This window comes from Eupeodes corollae, chromosome 2 (genome assembly GCF_945859685.1).
Source record: "Eupeodes corollae chromosome 2, idEupCoro1.1, whole genome shotgun sequence".
NCBI classification, from domain to species: Eukaryota; Metazoa; Arthropoda; class Insecta; order Diptera; family Syrphidae; genus Eupeodes; species Eupeodes corollae.
In genome coordinates, this window is record NC_079148.1 from 94174572 (window position 1) to 94188473 (window position 13902).

The 13902-nt window shown below is 36.2% G+C and overlaps 1 protein-coding gene across 1 annotated transcript in view; it reads left to right on the top strand.

The window, feature by feature from the left end:
• The window catches only part of LOC129946913 (dendritic arbor reduction protein 1-like), a 225850-nt gene that overhangs the window by 138053 nt on the left and 73895 nt on the right, over positions 1 to 13902 (top strand). The window lies entirely within an intron of this gene.

Here is a 13902-nt window from a genome sequence, read left to right on the forward strand (position 1 = left end):
TCTTTATTTTTCTGGCTTTTTGCTGCTATGCGTTGTGTACGGACAGTGTGTACGTCTTATTGGCTTTTTTGAATATCAATTTGTTAATCGGTAAAAACGGTATTTAAATAATTTTTTTATGTGTTATTTGATGCCTGGCTTTGGTGCTTCTAGCACGCTGACTGATAGCTGGCACATAGTGGCAAATGGCATAAATTGTGGATTCTTATGAATTACTGAACTCTGAATGGACGCGTATATGATGGCACGTACTTCGACTAAAAGAATACAAAGTGAGCTGTGAGTGAATGTCGAATCGAATGTGAGCGGAGCGCAGCGTGCAGAAATCACGCTACAGAGTTCTTCTTCCAGGTGGTGCTTCATAGCAAAACGAATTCTTCTTCTGTTGTTTCTTTGGTGTATATGAGACTTCTTTCCCGGCACTTTACTCATTCACCTGCCAACATCAGCCGGACATCAGTATGCATATGTCAGTTAAAGTACAATACCTGCCACAGCAGATATAAGTTATGTAAATTAGTGTCTTTGGGGGAAACTTTAGGAACCAATAATAATATGAAGAATCAACGCGCTTACATTTCATTTCGGTTATTATGGCAATAAAATATTTTCATAAGTTTATTTTACCTTTTGTTTCTTTTTTTTTGTATTTCTCTCTCAGTTTGTCTTCCTTGATTTGTTTAGTTTATGAAGTTAAAAACTTTATTGTGATAATATTAAAATGCAAAGCGATATGGTAAGGCCGAAAAATCGGATGAAAATTTGCATTTTTGTATTGTTTTTTGTTTTGAAGCTTCTTATATTTGATTACTATGTTATCGATGAGTGATAATGGGGTTCTTGACCATAAATGGGATTAGGTTGGAGTTTTATGCTCACAAGACACTAAATAAAATTTATTCATATTATACTCGTAGTATCACAAATTTGAATGTTTTATTTGAATCTGACGAATCGATTTACAGAACTGAGCTACTGATTCTTTTCCAAAAAAAAAAATGTTTTTGGTTGAAAAACAATGAAAAATCTGATGGCTTTCAAGGCTATTAAGCAAAATTGACCATGACTTTTATATGAAATAAAATTAAATAAGCTGATTAAAAATCAAAAATAAATTAAATATTCAAATTAATTTAATAATCTTGTCTTTTGATTTGGTGATGCTCATTTTGCAATGGTTCAGATTGACTTTGTTTGAATTGATAACAATTTTACAGGTGATTTTAAAAAACAACGTCCCTGAAATAATATAAAATCGTTTAGGGACGAACAATTAATTAATTTTTGATAGTTCACACTCAAAGACTTTGTTGATGATTTTAGGAAGTTACTGAGAGATTGCAATATTCACTTGCATCGCAGAGACTGAACAGCTTTAATTTCTAGGTATGTGCATCACAAACCACTTATTGTGGAGCCTTCACATATTTTACATCGCCCGAAATTCTGCCAAGTGTTAAGTTTTTCTTTGAAGGTTAAAAAAGTTTTTTACCCCTTCTGATCTGGCTATAATTTACAAAGCTTTATTTGTCTAAAACTCGGGTATAATTCTCATATTTGGGCTGCTGACCCATTATCGTACTTGAGTCTTCTAGAAGATCGTTCTCTTATCGAGACATTTGGTTCTCTTTAACACCGCAGCAAGTTCTTATGCCAATCATTGTTTTATCGTTACCTTTATAAACAATACTCTAGTGAAATAACCCGTAGTATTTATCCCATTAAACAATTCAACCGTAATATCCGTACTTCTGGAAGAACTCATCAGTTAACCGTACTTCTGGAAGAACTCATCAGTTAACCCTTGAGCCCAAGTTTTGACTTTTTAGTACAGGGATTCTTTCTTTAGCCACAATAAACGAATATGGAACGCTTTGCTACGCTCAAAACGTATGTGCATCGCCATCTTGTTTAAAATCTTATCCGACCTTACTCTACTGTGTTTAATCATTATAAGGCAATTCATATCTCGTTTAACATAAAATTGTTTAAATAACGTCGACCCCCTTAAAAAAGTTTAAATCAAAACTTTGAGAAGTCCAATTGTTATTTTTAAGACAGCTGGTAACATAATTTGGGAAATTGGGGTGCAAAATATTGATTTTGGCATGGCTTGTGTGACATCCGGGTTTTTAATTGTAGTCAAACAAAATTCGGTTAACATGGCTCTGTAAGGCGCACCTTTAAACGAAAAGTTGTTCCCAGAGTAGTTTTAAAAAGAAGAAAATAAGTCCAATGATGCATTCCCAAACTCGTAAGAAGCTGCCATTCTCTGTAGATGCATTGGCTTCTCGACAATTACGTAAGGGGTTTCCCTGAAAAACTAACATGTTTGGATTGTAAACATAGCTGTAGGAATGAATATTAACTGGACCCCAAATTAAAAATAAAAAACTGTCTAAAGCAGGTATCGTACATTTTTCTACGAGTTACAAAGCGTGCGCGTTACCTGATCCGGGCCGGAGAATTGGTTTCCATGCGCTCTACGTGACCCAGCCATCTTAGTTGTTGGACTTTTACTCTTCTAAGTCTACGTCACTCTACAGCTCGTCGTTCCATCTTCTCTTCCACTCCCCTTAGATGCATATGGGACCGAAGATCACACGAAGAACTTTTCTCTCGAAGCGACCCAAGGTGCTTTCATCCGCTTTTGTCATAGTCCATGCTTCGGCACCGTATAGCAGGACGGGGATGATAAGGGTTTTATATAGCAACACTTTGGTCCCTCGAGAAAGACCTTTACCACTCAATTGCTTTCTTAGTCCAACGAAACAGCGGTTTGCAAGAGTTATTCTGCGTTTGATCGTGTTGTTTTCTTCGTTTACAGCGGAGCCAAGGTAGACAAAGTCCTTGACTACCTCAAAGTTACGTCTATCGATGGTGACGTTTTGACCAAGACGTCGGTGTTGTATGTCCTTTCTTGACGACAGCATGTACTTTGTTTTGCAATCATTAACAGTTAAACCCATTTTTGCCGCCTCTGCCTCAATACTCACAAAAGCCCCATTGACGTCACGCTGAGTTCTTCCGATTATGTCAATGTCATCAGCATATGCTAGTAATTGGACAGTTTTTTGAAAGATAGTGCCTCTGTTGACGTGTGAGCTCTGCACTATTCTTTCAAGCACGATGTTAAAAAAATCACATGACAGCGCATCACATTGTCTTAAACCTTTTTTGACATCGAAAGGCTCTGTTAAGTTGTTTAAAACCTTTATGGAGCAACGTGAATTCTCCATGGTCATCCTACACAAACGGACGAGTTTGGCATAGATGCCAAAACTAGACATGGCTCTATACAGCTTGTCCCTGTAGATGCTGTCATATGCGGCCTTGACATCGATAAAAAGATGGTGGGTGTCGATTTGAGATTCCTGGTTTTTTTCCAGGATCTGCCATAATGTGAATATTTGATCAACTGTGGACTTTCCTGGTCTAAAACCACACTGATAAGATTGTTGACGATGGGCTTAAGACGTTCACATATTACGGCAGAGAAGGTTTTATAGGCGATGTGAAGTAGACTGATTCTTCTATAGTTGGTGCAGCTTAGAGGGTTTCCTTTTTTCAGGATTGGGCAAACAATACTGAGGTTCCATTCATCGGGCATGCTTTCTTCCGACCATATCTTACAGATAAGTTGGTGCATGCTTCTAACCAACTTATCTCCAGCTGCTTCAAAGAGCTCGACATTCCAGCCATCCGCTCCAGCAGCTTTATTAGACTTCAGCTTAGATATGGCAATCTTTACTTCGTCTAAGTCGGGAGGATGGGATTGTTGGCTTTCGTCGCCTATGTTGAATGGATCATCCTGCCTGACAGCGGAATTTAGTTCGTCGCCGCCGTTATACAGTCTGCGGAAGTGGTCCTCAGCATTGACTGCGGTTCCACTATGATGTTTCCACTTTCGTCTTTGTAGCCTTCGGTTCTATGTTTATGTACCTGTGAATTTCGATTCACCTGTTCATATAACTTTCGAACTACAAAGCACTTACTTTTCCAACGTTTTCCAACAATAAGCGACTCATTGCGTTTTGCGGATCACTGATACTAACTGTCTATCACGATTTAAACAGGAAAAAGCGGTCAGTTTTAAAGAGACCACAAAATTTTCTGGGAAAACTCTTCTATTGACAGGTTTTGGGTTCAATCCCTGCCTGTGCCATCTAAATTTTTTTTTTGCGGGTACTGTCTCTTGCAAGGAATTGGAAAATCCTCCAAGAGTAATTCTTATCAAGAAAGGTACTTTCTCGTCAGATTCGGCTTAAACATGTTACTCCCCTCCATCCCTGACAACATTATTGGCACACAGAAATAGTTGAAAATTGTAAGTCCTAGGCCCTAGTTCTTAACGGATTGTTGCGCCACTTAATTCATTTATGTTATTGACATTTTTATATTAAACAACTGAACCGAATCAAATGACATTTAAAAAATACTTAAAATAGTAAACCGAGGTTTAAATAGTTTAATTGAGTTTTAAATAAAACACAATCACGACCTCATTCCACCAAAAAAGAAACGTCGCCACTAAATAGATTTTTTTTTTCATAACATTAACAATAAATTATTTAAAATTTCCTTGATCCAATTTTGGGTTAAACCATCAAAAGTACTTCGAACATAAGAACTTGACATAACAATAAACTATTTATTATTCTCCATGTTTCAATTGTAAAAATTTAAATTTATTGAAAGTAGTTCGTTTTGACAAGATTGATCTTTTCCTACAGAAGCGACCTTCCCTCTAAATTGTTTCATTATGTAGTTCAAGCCATTCACAATATTTTCAAAAGTAATTAAAATTATTTCCCAATAGCTGACACTGCGGTACCTTTAGATAGGTAGGTTTCTATAACGTTAACCCCATCGCACGTTCATTGATTCAACAATCAAGTCATGTTCTATTCTGATTCAAGAACGTGTTTCCATCCCCACATGGAGCTTAGACTTGCTGACCTCCTGCATCCAGTTCATCTGTTCCAGAAAAAATATATAAACAGAAAAACACAATCTTGCAGAATTCCCATGTTCACTTTCGATTGAACACAACAAGTTTAGGTACACAAAACTCGTGTCAGAGATTGCCCCATTGAGCGTAATGGACGCTCCAAGAGACAATGAACAAGAGTAAAAGAATCAAATCCATCGCGCACACCGCACTCAAATGAAACATGAACTCATTCACCGCATCGCATCACCCAGGAGGAGACCTCTCTAGGAGCAGAGGAACATGCCGCGAGGAATAACCTCAGCATCAGCATCATACCTACAACAACAATTGCTTGGAAAAAAAAGTGAAAACCGTAACGAATCAAAGCCAGAAGCGATTTAAGCAATCGACGGCGGCAGGCAGCCCGACTTCGATACCTCGTTTATTGTAAGGTTCTTTGTCGATGGGTTGGCCTAATTTTTTCCTTCTTCTCTGCCACGCCGGCATGGCGCGCTGCCGCCGCCGCTCCTCCAACGCCACATAGCAGCCACCGCCAAAGAAGTGTTTCCATGCTTGGACTTGGACCCTCAAGTTTGTACATAGGGAACCACCGAACAACGGATTTAGCAACTGGTTTGCAAGCATTCAAATGAGATATAAATAAAATGAATGAAAAACAGAAAAATTAGAATGAGACATCGTCAGCATTTGAAGAAAACAACATCGTTTGGTTTGGTTCCACACACAATATACACAACAACACAACAGCACACAGAAGGATGGGTGAATAATGAAGGATCATTGGGTCATATTTGTCACGATTTGGTAGTCTTGACTTAGGGCGACGCGACGTTACGCTACGCTCTTCTCTGACAGGGCTGACAAGTAAGTTGTTTAGTGGCAAACAATTGTTTATTATTATTATTTACTATGGTTTGTTAGTTTTTTCTGTCCTTTTGTTGGTTTGGTTCAAAGTTGGCTTTATCAACATTAAATTTTGCAAAAGACCTTAACTACTATTTTGCAAGTAAAATGTATCTTATTGCGCATTTGTGACACTTTGATTATGTCAATTTCGATTAAAGCACACAATACCCGTGTCAAATGTCAAAGCAGTGTTGTTTTCGATTTTTCCTAAAATTCGCTTAGGCCTTGTTATGGTTTTACTCCGTTTACCAATCCGAACGAACTTTTTTCATAGAAAATTAAGGAATGATATTATTTACTTAGTATTGTAAGCAGGATTCGAAGTTGTCGAATGGTTTAAGATATTCTTTTACACACTCCTTTCTTTTTTGCTGCAAGAGTAAATCTTGTCATGAAAAAGTGCTTTCTCAAATTAGCCGTTAGGATTCGGCCTAAAATTGTAGGCCCCTTCCATTCCTGACAACAGTACTCGTACACAGGAATGCTTGAGAGTTGTAAGTCACTAGGCCCAGGTTCACAACGGACTGTTGCACCACCCGAGGGCGACATATTTATTATTCTTAAAGAATGAAATATCGTGTTTTACAAAAAGAACTTGACTAGTCTGAATTTAATTTGTGAAGGAACTCTTCCACTAATCATCGAATTGTCGAATTGTTTTTACATTTTTTGGCACACATAAATAGTGATTATTGAAGTGATTTTTACTGCGACATATACACATATAGGAACTATATAGCAAGTTTTGCATAAGTAAACAATTTCAAAGGGGTTTTAATCAAATATGACATTACGACGCGACGGTAAAGAAGCCGAAAAAAGTGGGTACCTCGATACCTGTCGTCTGTCTGTCTTTCCTGGCCCCTACAGTCCAAACAATTGTGTTGATTGAAATTAAGATTTTCAGCCGATTAGTATAAGGCGTTTTTTTGATTTTATTAATACGAAAAATAACAGCAGTCCCCACACAATTTTTTTGGTTCAAGACGTGATTTTTATAAAACTTTCTTTAAATTTTGTGCTATTAATTTGCCTTCTTTCTACAAGAAAAAAATATTTTCGTATTGCTCCAGAAGGGCACCATTAAAAAAAACCCAAATTTTGTTTTTAAGTTTTCTCAAGAACTAATGGAACGATTTCAAAATTCTTCCATTTATGTGCAAGCTCTTGTCAATATTTCAGAAGGCGGACAACATTTTTGTTGACGAAAATTTAATGTAAAATGTGCATTTATTTATAAGTTCTTTATTAAGTGCTTATACCAAAAACATTTTTAAGACAAAATTTAGAATGATTTTCGAAAAAATAGGTTAATCTAGATTTTTTGACAAATAAAATGGCATTTAAATTTTTGAGAAAAACTTATTTTGCAGGTACATTTAAAATCTTTAAATATAGGAAATATTTTTAAACAGACTTTTTGGAAGAAATTATCATATTCTAGCGACCCAGTCGTGTGTTTCATTTCTTTAAAAATTCGTTTTCTGTTGAATACAAAAGATTTAAAAAAATTAAATAAATCTACTTTTTAAGTGGATTTGCTTTGGATGCTCTAGAACTGAGATTCAAACATGAATTTCAATAATAAAAATGTCCCAAAAACTTCAAGTGACACTATTGTTAAATTAATGGCTTAGTGAAAAAAATAATTAACGTTTTATATCTATCGATATAAAAGCTTTGAAACGTGTAATTTGTGAGTACTACAAAACTTTTCCTTCCAATTTATTTGTTTACTTACCTTAATTTGTTTTAATCTAATTTTTTTAGAGAAATTATGTACTTAATTGCAGCTATTTTCTTGAATTCAAGAATCAAACCTTTTTGTCTCTACAATTTTTAAGTTTTGTTGACGCCTTTATAAGAACAAAATACGAGAAATCAGATTGAAAACGAGAGTAATAAGAGACTCCCGGAAATTGATTTCCGACATTTTTACATATCAGATCCTCTCTAAATTTCTAAATTTGTAAATTTTTTTAGCGCTCTTTGTATTAATAGAAATGAAAACAAGAAAAGTTTGTTTTGTTTTTGGAAAAAAGCAACGTTTCAAAACAATTTCCAACTTTTCTGCGTGAAATGCACCAAAAACCCTCAAAGCTATTGTATTTTAGCTCTTAAATATGGCATATTTAGACAACTGTTTGAATCTTAGAATGCTTTCATATGAGTCATGCAAATTAAATAGTTAGACCATAACTTGCTGCACAACAGTATTCTTAATAATTTGATAACTAAAGTTGGCATTTTAGCAATTATTAAATTTTGTTATCATCCTTTACAAAACATTAAAAAACATTTTTTTCATGAGTAAAAACTTATCTAAGTGTGTGATCCCCCCTGATGAAAAGTCTGGATCCGCCCTTGAGTTTGGTGCGGTTAAAAATTATGGAATGGTAAGCGTTACTGTGATAAGATATCCAACTTTTTTTTGCCCAAAATGCAAGAGCTTGACATGTGTTTCTATCAATACCTTGCAACATGCCACATAGCATGCTCAACAATGGACTTATTGAGAAGCGAATTCGGTGAACATTTTATTTCATGTTCGGTACCGGTCAATTGGCCGCGTAGATCGTGCAATCTAACGCTTTTATACTATTTTTTTTTGGGGCTATGTTAAAGCTCATGTCTATATAGACAAGCCCGCTTTAATTGACCCATTGGAAGAAAATATTGAAGGATTTATTCGTGAGATACCGTCCGAAAGTTGGAAAGATTATGCTTAAATTGAACTAAGCGGATGGACCATTTGAGGAGCAGTCAAGTTAAACATTTGCATGAAATAATTGTCAAATATTAAAATTGGACCGTTCTATCGATTAAAATAAAGATTTCATGAATTTTTTTTTGAATTGCATGTGTTTTTTTCTAAATTTCCTATAGCTTTTAAAAAATTACCCTATAAAAGGTCAATAGCTAAATGTTTGTTGCAAACAATCTTAAAAACTATTGTTTGTAAAAAGTTGCCTCTTACCGTCTTGGCTTACCAACAACCTATTTGCAATCTTTTCAGAAAATAACACGCAGAATATTTGTTATACCAAAAAGTATTTCAATGATAAACACTATGTTCTAAAATAATATTTTTAATAATTATTATAAGACAAGATAACGTCTTTTGGACACTTTGTTTTATAAACCTTTCTTATAGTCTTCGCCTGTTTTGGTTTTTGTGTTTCTTTTATTTGCAATGGCTGGAAATTTCAGGTTAGATTATTGTAATATACGTGGGCTTAGATCGAATTTTCTTTCTGTGTACTCCCATACTGCTTTAAACAGGCCAGCTGTATTGGCTTAAGTGAAACCCAAGTGGGAGAGAATTTCGATCCCACTGAATTCTTTATTCAAGGGTATAACTTGGTGCCATTATTCTTTTCCCACCATGGTCTCGCCATATACATTAGGAATGATGTTGCATATCAGTTCTTACCACAATATGGTCTCTGCACCAATTCTTTTTTCAATTTTATGTGGTTGAAATTTTCCGTGAATAAGCAAATCATTCACTATTGCTTCCTTTATCGAAGCCCCAATCTAGACAGAGTGTCAACTTCTCGTGAATTTGATGCTTTGTCTGATTCCATCCAAAGAATTGTTTCGTCCTATCCTCGCACTGAAATCGCTGTTACGGGCGATTTCAATGTACACAATTCTTCATGGCTTCAACATTCGGGCCAGTCAACACCAAAAGGAGTGTGTGCTGAGATCTTCGCTGAGTTAAACCACCTTACTCAGCTGGTCAACGAGCCCACTCGAATATCGGACGTGGTAGGTCGAGCAGAAAACACTCTTGACTTGTTTCTTACTTCTGATAATGGTAAGTACACTATTAGTGTTCTATCTCCTCTAGGCACATCTGACCATTGTGTCATATCAGCAAATTTCTCGTGTAAAAACTCTCCTGTTAAAAAAAGAGCTCCTATAAGAGAACCGTTTGGCAATACGAGAAAGCCAATTGGGACGGTCTCAATAATTACTTTAGGATCTTTAACTGGTCACTATGCTTCCTCGATAGTGACGTTGACGCCAGCGCTGATATGATCACAAGTTTGATTCTCTTGGGAATGAGAACTTTTATAACGAATAGGGTTAAAAGCATCAGACCTAAGGAAAACGCATTGTTCGATGCGAGCTGTAAAGAGGTTATTAGGGTCAAGAAGGTAAGTTTCCGTTGTTTTAAAGCCAATCCAACTGAGGAAAACCGGAATAAGTTCAAGCAAGCCAGGAAGGCCTGCAACGCCCATATTCGACGGACCAAATTTGTACGTGACCAAAAATTACGGCAGAAAATACTGCAATGTCATAAAGGCAGTAAACATTTTTGGTCATTTGTAAAAAATATGAGGAATTCTTCCTCTTCCTCAGTTCCTACGCTCGTTGTGAATGACACTCCATTTGTTAGCTCTTTAGAGAAAGCAAATCTCTTTTCTAGGCAGTTCGCCGCCAATTCAACGCTGCCAGTGAGTGTTATGACTCCGCCTGTACTTGAGCGAGTTAATGATTCTATGGGGCAAATCTTTTTTCGCACTCGTACTGTAGCGAGAGTCCTAAAAGATCTTAACATACATAAATCTGCTGGTCCGGATGGTATCCCCGCTATTGTTCTGAAGAGGTGTTTTTCATCGCTGGCAAACCCACTGCGTAAGCTTTTTTATCTGTCCTACTCCTCAGGTCTCGTTCCGAGCGGATGGAAAACTGCATTTGTCCAGCCTATTCCCAAGAAAGGCGAATCTTCCGCCAAATACCGCAAGATGTTTATGTTTTCTAAGGCGATGCAAGAAGTTTTTCTCTCCCTCTGATCTGGCTGTTGTTTACAAGACTTATATACGTCCAAAGCTTGAGTATAACTCCCATATCTGGGCTGGTGCTCCTGCAACTTACTTAAGCCTCTTGGATTGTATTGCACGTAGAGCATTTAGATTGATTGGTGATATTACCATCATAAGATCATTAACGTCACTCCAAGTACAGAGGTTCGTTCTTTAGCCGTACTATGCGAATGTGAAATGCCTTGCCACACTCTGTCTTTCCCAGCTATTGCAATATTCAGGAATTCAAAACGAATGTGCACCGACACCTCCTTTCAACCCCTCTCTCCCCTTCCTAGTGCTCACACTGTGTCTACATAATAAGGGTAGTTATCCCTTTGAGTGTGCGTTTATTATAAAAAAAAAACCTAAGGTTTTCCAATTGAAATTTCATTTTAAACCGAAAGCTTTTTGAGCAGCTATCACATCTTGATATTTAAAACCATCACTTAAAATGGAACGATACTCGTTCCAACGGAACACATTGAAATTGTTAGATTTTGTCCAAAAAAAATGTTGAACATTTTGCCAAACTCAACTTGAAAATTAAAGCGCTATAAAGACGTTTTAAAAAACCTTCTTTGCCACCAATAATTATACTGCTGAAACAATTTTTTTGGGACAAGTTAGTGATATGGAGAACAAAAAGTGTATGTGTTGCTCAAGAAAAACTTAGAATGTTTCTGCTTCAAATCGTAGTTAGTCAACGTTTGAATTTATTAATTCCGCAAATTTTTTATAAATGATTAGTCTTTATAGTAAGCCTTTCTATGTTAAATTAATGGAACTAGCAGCAACGTGCATCGTATCTTCGCTAATTGGGTCCTTTAAATACATCAAAACGATGTGGATTTTAATCAAAAAATTATCTTCAGTGCTAAAAACCACTTTCATTCTTGGTGGCTACCTTAATAAGTAAAAATTCTTGTATTGAATAATATAACAGGGGTTGTTATAATATGAACCATTTGCTATTAAAAAAGAGCCACGCATTTTCGATTAAGTATCAATTAAGGATCGGTGAGAGGATGAAACAAGCTAAAGTAAAGGTACTTTTGTTGTTAAACTCAGAGCCGATAATTAGTATGCGTCACAAATGAATTCAACATTCAGCCAAAAGTTAGAAGAAAATTGAGTTCAACTCTATAGTTTTCAATTTCTTGAAAAAAAGTATCGGAATCTTTTCAAAAATGTCTTACTGATAAATTGACGTCACTTACAGGATAAACCTTGATATCGATTCACCATAACTCATTTAACCTATATCCATATAAGACGATGTGAGGATTCACCAAAATGTTTTACACCATACAACTGTTAAGCATCTTCGCAATAAATATAAATTAATTCCCCATTATCGGCTTACTAGATAGGTACATATAACCATTTCCAAATGTCTGCATTGGACACTCAACTATCGGCACAAGTCTCTATACAATCGATTTGTCCAGACTTTTTACGCTATATTACACCAACTTGTCGTGCCGACTAACTATAGGTACACGAAACAAAAAAGCCGCCAAAAGGAGAAATTATTCTGCCAACAACGGACGCGAACGCTGTGCCGCCGACGACGACGTCGAAGACTCCAAAGACACAACACCAACACGTCCCGGTCGGCCGTTCGGTCGTAGAGTGTTCCATAAGACTGAAGAGAGTAGTTGAAGTTCTCTTTATACAAAAAAAGAAAAACTCAGCTCAAACTCGCTGTACTATCAGCGGACAAATAAACAAACGGTGGACAACATTTATCTCGACAATATTATTCCGACAGCTTATGTCGATTGAGTTCGATGATTTTGTCAATTACATATTGTCCGGTGCTACCACTTTCCTCAGCACAAAACGGTACATAAAACCTTTCAAGACTCTACACCATTTGATTTGAGAAAAGGACGAAAAAGTCCGATGAAAAAAGAAAATGGAAAAAGCAAAGAAAAATCAAATGGAATGATGTCAAATGGCGCTGGTATTTTTCTTTTTGTCTTTGGCTTTTCAAATTTTATTTGTGACGTTAACGTTCCAAAAATGGTAGCAAATTTTCTATGCGCAATTGTATCTAGATACAATCAAAATTTTGACACTTTTGCTTAAAGGTCGACATGTCAAATAATATTCCTTTAGATTCAAAGCTGTGGCAGCATAAAAGACCGTTATAGCACCGATACGCCTACACATGTTTACTATATTTTCGCAAACACAGGAGTTGAGGTAAACGAATGGCGAATACGAATTGGTAGTCTCTCATGTGACATTTGACATGTGTTTGGTGGGTTGTGTTGCGCAACACACTAGGTTTATGTTCCATATACTACTTTTTTCTTAGAAGGTACCTATACACTGTACTCGTACCATGTTGTCAAGTCTTAAATCCAGACGACACGACGACCGACATAGACGACGACGACGACGGGACGGTACTTTGTGGATGCAATTTGCATAAATGAGCTTTGGTATTGCTTCTGATTGCCGGACAACTGGCTGGCGAAATGTACGATACAGAAACGAGACTATTGTGCATAATATTGAACCATTTGAAGATCTATAGGAGCACGGTCTACAGAATAAGGGAGGACAAAATACCCAGTTTTATTTTTTTTTGCAACAACATCGAATTTTATTCAAATCGATTTTATTGAAATCTTAATGGCCAGGTTATAATATTCAGACTTTGACTACAAGAGCGAAGTGAATCTATAAACAAGAGGACTGTTTTTGTGTTTTGTCGTGTGTTTTGAGCTTTTTGTTTGTGGTTAATGTCGCTGTAGCAGTAATTTGTGGGATCGAGACAATCAACAGTCTAACGTCAGCTCAGCATCATAAGATGTGGCGTGTGCTGGAATTTTAAAATGTCGTAAAGAGACTATACCGGATACTGTCAGAGGGATATGTTAATAATATGGTCAATTTTTGAACGAAAATTAAACGACTTTTTATATTTTTAGGAATTCAAATCGATGATGAAATATGGTTAAATTTTGTTAACAAGGTTTTTTTTTCTGTATTTATGTATCTGTAATTTTTTTCTTAATGTTTGAGCTAGATCTTACTATATACAACTTTTAACCATTCCTGTGTACTAGTGATTTCAAGGATGAAGGGGACTTAAAGTTTTTTTTCTCATTCCGATTTTGAACCACTAATTTTAGAAAGAGCTTCATATGACAAGAATATCTCTTAAAGGAATTGTCAACTCCTCAAAAGAGGCAGAAAACGTGAAGAAAATGTAGG